A 7,500-nucleotide genomic window follows, 5' to 3' on the forward strand; every position below is an offset into this window, starting at 1 on the left:
TTGCCTCGACCACCATCGGCACACGCTGGGCCCTGGTGCGACAGGTTGCCTCGACCACGATCGGCACACGCTGGGCCCTGGTGCGGGCGCTTGCCTCGACCACCATCGGCACACGCTCGGCCCTGGTGCGGTCGGTTGCCTCGACCACCATCGGCACACGCTGGGCCCTGGTGCGGGCGCTTGCCTCGACCACCATCGGCACACGCTGGGCCCTGGTGCGGGCGCTTGCCTCGACCACCATCGACACACGCTGGGCCCTGGTGCGGCAGGTTGCCTCGAGCACCATCGGCACACGCTGGGCCCTGGTGCGGTCGGTTGCCTCGACCACCATCGGCACACGCTGGGCCCTGGTGCGGGCGCTTGCCTCGACCACCATCGGCACACGGTGGGCCCTGGTGCGGCAGGTTGCCTCGACCACCATCGGCACACGCTGGGCCCTGGTGCGGCAGGTTGCCTCGAGCACCATCGGCACACGCTGGGCCCTGGTGCGGTCGGTTGCCTCGATCACCATCGGCACACGCTGGGCCCTGGTGCGGGCGGTTGCCTCGACCACCATCGGCACACGCTGGGCCCTGGTGCGGCAGCTTGCCTCGAGCACCATCCGCACACGCTCGGCCCTGGTGCGGTCGGTTGCCTCGAGCACCATCGGCACACGCTGGGCCCTGGTGCGGCAGGTTGCCTCGACCACCATCGGCACACGCTGGGCCCTGGTGCGGGCGCTTGCCTCGAGCACCATCCGCACACGCTGGGCCCTGGTGCGGCAGGTTGCCTCGAGCACCATCGGCACACGCTGGGCCCTGGTGCGGGAGCTTGCCTCGAGCGCCATCGGCACACGCTGGGCCCTGGTGCGGCAGGTTGCCTCGAGCACCATCGGCACACGCTGGGCCCTGGTGCGGTCGGTTGCCTCGAGCACCATCGGCACACGCTGGGCGCTGGTGCGGGCGCTTGCCTCGACCAGCATCGGCACACGCTGGGCCCTGGTGCGGCAGGTTGCCTCGATCACCATCGGCACACGCTGGGCCCTGGTGCGACAGGTTGCCTCGAGCACCATCGGCACACTATCGGCCCTGGTGCGGGCGGTTGCCTCGACCACCGTCGGCACACGCTGGGCCCTGGTGCGGGCGCTTGCCTCGAGCACCATCGGCACACGCTGGGTCCTGGTGCGGGCGGTTGCCTCGAGCACCATCGGCACACGCTGGGCCCTGGTGGGTTTAGGCACATCTTCAAATTTCTGCCGTGCCAATGCCATTTTTATGGCTTGTAAATTCATACAATGGTCCCCTAAGCCTTCACGTGAAGTTTCGTTGCAAGATGACTCGTTTTCTATTTTTCACGATTTTCGAAACTTTTTGCGGTTCGGGATTTTTTAGAATTTTTTCAGAAGGAGTTCTGGCCCCAAATTTTGTGGACGTGATCCTTCTATTTTTGTTGGCATGCACAAAAAAATTCAGCTAAAAACTCGAACCGGAGAAGATTTCGTGACCGTTTGAAAAAAGTGTCCCCATTTCAGACACTTTAACGGCTACTGGCAGCAAACCTGTAAAATCTCAAACGCTCTTTAAGGGGGTGTGAGTTCTCAGAGGTTTGATGAGGGATAGGGGGCCAACACAAGGGCCAAGTACCAGCACCCATCGCACATCATGTGCGCACACCCCCCCGGCCCCCCTCCCAATCGCCGGAACCCCAATGCCGCCGGTCAGGTTCTCCGGCGGTACTCCGGCGATGCTCCGGCGATGCTCCGGCGATGCTGTCCCGAGTGAAAAAAATGCGGCACCAGCACATGCTGGAGCCAAGCATGGGCACCGTGGCTCAAAATCGAACTTCGGCCAAGGCCTCGACCATCAATGGCACATGATGACGCATGGTGATGGCACATGCATCGACCATCATCGGCATAGGCTGCCCTTCGGTACGGGCACTTGCCTCGACCGCCATCGGCACAAGCTGGGCCCTGGTGTGGGTTGTTGCCTCGATCACAATCGGCACATGCTGTGCCTTGGTGCGGGCGGTTGCCTCGAGCACCATCGGCAGACCCTGGGCCCTGGTGCGGCCGGTTGCCCCGATAACCATCGACACACGCTGGGCCCTGGGGCGGGCGCTTGCCCCCAGCACCATCGGCACACGCTGGGCCCTGGTGCGGGTGTCACGGGCTCCGACCTTAGACTCAGAATCCGTGCGGCCTTAGGCTTGGAATCTCGTCCTTGATGCCTAAGTCAGCCTAAAACACAAGCGTGCGGGCACTAGAACAAAGGGAAGGGCTGATTACGCAAGTTAAAGAGAAACAGGACAGAAAAACAGAATTCTGGAAATGCTCTTGTATTCACTGAAACAGAAGTGTTTGATGGTGTACAAATGAGGGTGGAGCAGCCCTCTATTTATAGTTGAGGCTCCAGCTACAACTTAATGGCAAATCCCTAAAATAAAGGCTACAATCATGGGATTACATTTAATCAAGATGCTGGTTCCTGATTTTCAGGGTCAACCAAATCTGCCAGGATGCTGATGCTGATCCTGCCTGGTTCCAGAAGCTTCCCTTGCGTATCCAGCACCTCGGGCCCTTCTGGATGTGGTGCGGGCAGCCCAAATGCCAGGCCTTGGTCTCATGAGTTGGCCTGCAAGATGGGCGGGCGTTTGGAGCTCGTTTGATAGGCTTTGCGCACTGATACCCGCCAGCACGCCTGGTCTGCGGGCCTTAGCTGCTGGCTCGCCTGCTGGTCTGGCTGATGTGCCTGGCGCGCCCGCCCAGGGCGTGACATTCTCCCCCACCTGATTGCGCAACGCCCTCGTTGCGTCTTCTGCATGGTACTGCCTGATCTGGTCCCCGAACTGCCATAAGTCCTCTGCTGGTTCCCAGCTCGCCTCACTGTCTGGAAGTCCCTTCCAGCGCACCAAGTACTCATGTCTTGGTTGATAGTTCTTCCGTCTCACTTCCCGGTCAGCCATAATGCTGTGGACCTCCTTCTCATATGAGGCCCTTGCTCCCAACGGTGCACGCTTTGACTCTGCCCGTCCTGGATCTCCCTCATCCTCATGGAACGGCTTGAGCATGCTCACATGGAACACCGGGTGTACCCTCGGCTTGGGTGGCATATCCAGCTTGTAGGCAACCTTGCCTACTCTCTTGACTACTCGGAAAGGTCCCTCATACCTCCGGACTAGGCCTTTGTGCAGCCCCCTGTGGCGCACAATGGGATGCAGCTTCACCAACACCAAGTCTCCAACCTGGAACTGCACATCCCGCCTCTTCTGGTCTGCCCACTTCTTCGACCTCTTGGCCGCCTTGTGTAGACAAACTCTGGCCAAGTCAGCTTGCTCCTGCCATGCCTTGGCAAACTTGTATGCTGCTGGATTCGGCCCTGTATAACCTGCAGCAATCGAACCGGGTGTTAGTGGTTGTTGCCCTGTCACAACCTCAAATGGGCTCTGGTTCGTTGCCTCGCTCCTTTGCAAGTTGTAGGAAAACTGCGCAATATCCAGTAGCTTTGGCCAGTCCCTTTGTATGGCACTCACATAGTGCCTGAGGTAGACCTCCAGTAGTCCATTCACACGTTCTGTCTGCCCATCGGTCTGCGGATGCATGCTGGTGGAAAAGTTCAAGTCTGACCCCAACAGCTTGAACAACTCAGTCCAGAACCTGCCCGTGAAACGCCCGTCCCGATCACTAACAATGGTCCTCGGCACTCCCCAGTACTTCACCATGTTCTTCAGGAACAATCGAGCTGCCTCCTCGGCTGGGCACTCCTTGGTTGCTGGAATGAAGATTCCATATTTGGAAAACCTGTCCACCACTACCATGATGCTTCCAAACCCCTCTGTCTTGGGTAGACCGACTATAAAGTCCAGAGAAACACTCTCCCATGGTCGCTCTGGCACTGGCAATGGCTCCAAGAGACCCCCTGGTTTCTTGAGCTCCACCTTGTCCTGTTGGCACACAAGACAAGTCTTCACATAGGCCTCCACATCGTCCCTCATGTGCGGCCAGTAGTACCGGTCCTCGATCAGCGCCAAGGTGCGGCTCACTCCTGGGTGTCCAGCCCACCTTGAATCATGACACTCTTGCAAAACTTCCTTGCGGAGCTTCCCGTGCTGCGGCACAAACAGTCTACTGCCCCTGGTGTACAGCAACCCATCCTGCAACCAAAACCGCCTAGTCTTACCTTGCTGGGCGTACTCCATCAAAGCCTTGGCTGTAGGATCATGCGCAAGTCCCTCCTTGATGCGCGGCACCAGTGACCCCTCTGGTTGGCTAATGGCAGCAAGGTTAGCCTTTCTGCTCAGGGCGTCTGCCACTAGGTTCGCCCGCCCCGGCTTGTACTCCATCTGAAAATCAAATTCCGCAAGAAAATCTTGCCATCTCGCCTGCTTGGGGGACAGCTTCTTCTGCGTCTGGAAGTAGCTGGTTGCCACATTGTCCGTCCTCACCACGAACCTCGACCCCAACAGGTAATGGCGCCAAGTGCGCAAGCAGTGCACCACTGCAGTCATCTCCTTCTCTTGGACCGTGTACTTGCGTTCAGTCTCGTTCAGCTTCCTGCTCTCAAACGCGACTGGACGTCCCTCTTGCATCAACACGCCCCCTATGGCAAAGTCTGATGCATCCGTATGCACCTCATACGGTTTGGCATGGTCTGGCAAGGCCAAGACTGGCTCCTCGGTCACAGCCCGCTTCAACCTGTCAAAGGCTTCCTGGCACCCTGCGCTCCACTCCCATGCTCTCCCTTTCTTGAGCAAGTCAGTCAATGGCGTGGCTATTGCTGAGTGACCCTTGATGAAGCGCCTGTAGTAGTTAACCAGCCCAAGGAACGATCTCAACTCAGTGACCTTGGCTGGCGGTTGCCACTCCAGGATGGCATCTATCTTGCCTTCATCCATGCGTATCCTGCCACCTCCCACTATGTGGCCAAGGAATGGGATCTCCTGCTGGGCGAACGAGCACTTCTCCCTCTTGACAAACAGCTTGTGCGCCCGCAACACCTCGAACACCTGTCTCAAGTGGTCTACATGCTCTCCCAAAGTCTGGCTGTAGATCACAATGTCATCCAAATAAACCACAACAAACCGATCAAGGAATGACTGAAGTACCTTGTTCATAAGGGTGCAGAATGTTGCTGGGGCATTCGTGAGTCCGAAAGGCATCACCAAGAACTCATACGAACCATACCGAGTGACACATGCTGTCTTTTGCTCATCTCCCTCTGCGATCCTGACTTGATAATAGCCTGACCTCAAATCCAGCTTGGTGAACCACCTTGCGCTCCCAAGTTGATCGAACAAGTCCGCAATGAGTGGGATGGGGTACTTGTTCTTGATGGTCAGCTTGTTCAAAGCCCGGTAGTCTATGCACAGCCGCAACGACCCATCATGCTTGCGCTGGAATAGAACCGGTGCACCATAGGGTGCTTTCGATGGCCTGATGAAGCCAGCATCAACTAACTCTTTGAGCTGCTTCCTCAACTCCTCCAACTCTGGTGGAGACATTCGGTAAGGGGCTCTGGCTGGTGGCTTGGCCTCGGACACCAGCTCGATCTTGTGGTCCACCTCCCTCTTAGGTGGTAGCTTGCTAGGCAGCTTTGCGGGCATCACATCACTAAAGGTCTTCAGCACCTTTAGCACCTCCAAGGGTGACTCGGTCTCCTTCTCCCTTGGCTCATCATATTTCAGGGCTGCCAAGAAGGTGTCTTCTTGTCTGCTTACCGCCTTGGCAAATTGGATGGCTGACACCACCCGTGACCCAACTCCAGACCCTCTCCTCAATGGTACTAGGCATTGGCACCGTGCATCCAAGATGCAAACACAATCGGCAAAAGGCACAAGGAGGGCGTTAATCCGAACAAGGAAATCCAACCCAATCACAAACTCATAGTCGTCAAGGGGTATTACCTCAATGGTCTCCTTGCCTTTCCAATCTCCAAGCTGTAACTCCACTCCCCGTGCTACTCCAATGGCTGGAACTTCCTTGGAGTTCACCGTCTTAATGGTACCAGTCCCTTTTTGCACCTTTAGTCTGAGTTTCCGGGCTCCATCACCTGAAATGAAAAGATGTGAGGCACCTGTGTCCACCAGTGCGCTCACATTCTGACCCGCAACCATCAGATCCGCAAACAACAAGCCCTTTGGCTTGCGGCTCCCCTTACTCTGGACAGCATTGAGCACCAACGACCCAAGCTTTGCTGCCCCTGACTCTGGCTCCTCGTCAGACTCCCTGTCTACAGCAGCCAGCTTGCCCTTCTGCGGGCAATTGCGCGCTATGTGGCTCCCTCCACATAGGTAGCATGCTAGTGGTTCTCGGTCCCCCTTTGCTTTCCACTTGCCTGCTGATGGCTTCCTCTCGCCATCCTTGGTTGAACGGTCTCGGTCTCCATCCTTGGACTCCCGGTCACGGTCCTTCCCATTGGACTGCTTCTTCCGGTCCCTATCGTCCCTGCCCTTACCCTTGGGCTTGGTAGACTCGAACTTGTTCAGAGGCTTGAACTCTATCAACGCCTCGGCAGTGGTCATGGCTTTAGCCAAGTCATGAACTCCCCTCCTTTGTAGCTCATGCTTCACCCACGGCTTCAGCCCATCCATGAAAGCAAAGAATGCGTCCTTCTCGCCTAGATCCGAGATCTGTAGCATCAGTTCAGAGAATTTTTGAACATACTCTCTTATGTTCCCTTGCTGGCTCAACCTGCGCAACTTTGCCCGTGCCTCATCATCGGCATACTCCGGGTAAAATTGTTCTCTGAACTCTTTTTGGAACTCTGCCCAGGTTCCAATCTTGGCGTTCCCACGCCTGACATCATCACACCTGCGCCTCCACCACAATAAGGCTACATCAGTGAGATACATAGCAGCGGTGCTTACCTTTATCGCCTCGTCTTGCATGCCCATGGCCTGGAAATACTGCTCCATACCCCAAAGGTAATTGTCTACTTCCTTGGCCGCCCTAGTCCCCTTAAACTCCTTAGGCTTGGGGACATCCAATCTGGATCTGGACACTCCAGCAAACATGCCATTCCCAATGGCAGTCTTGCAAGTCACGAGCTCACTGGTAAGCTCCTCCATCCGCTGGCGCATGGCCTCCATGCCATGGCGCATGGCCTCCATGCCATCTCGCAAAGTCAGAACTTCCGCCTCCAAGGATTCATTCTTTTGGGTGATCGCATCCAGGCCATTGTTGAGAGCAGCTGCTAGCTCACTTTGGATCTCCTCCCCCATGGAGTCTAGCGATGCAATGTGAGTTTCTACTTCCTCCAGCTTCTCCCCCATGTCGCCTATGGTCACCTCCACCTTGGCCAGCCTACCGTCCATGGTAGACCAGATATCTCTAGAACAAGCTTTCTTGCCTCTTCCTCGCCCATGCTCCTGGGCCTCTGGTTGTTGGCTAGCAACGTCGCTTTGGGATGCCATCTCCTCAATCACGATCTAACCTGCACAACACAAACACGCAGAATCGAACTTGCTCTGATACCAACTGTCACGGGCTCCGACCTTAGACTCAGAATCCGTGCGGCCTTAGGC

This window comes from Durio zibethinus, unplaced genomic scaffold, assembly GCF_047325235.1.
Source record: "Durio zibethinus cultivar Kanyao isolate XHJ-2024 unplaced genomic scaffold, ASM4732523v1 HiC_scaffold_3, whole genome shotgun sequence".
Classification (NCBI taxonomy): Eukaryota; Viridiplantae; Streptophyta; class Magnoliopsida; order Malvales; family Malvaceae; genus Durio; species Durio zibethinus.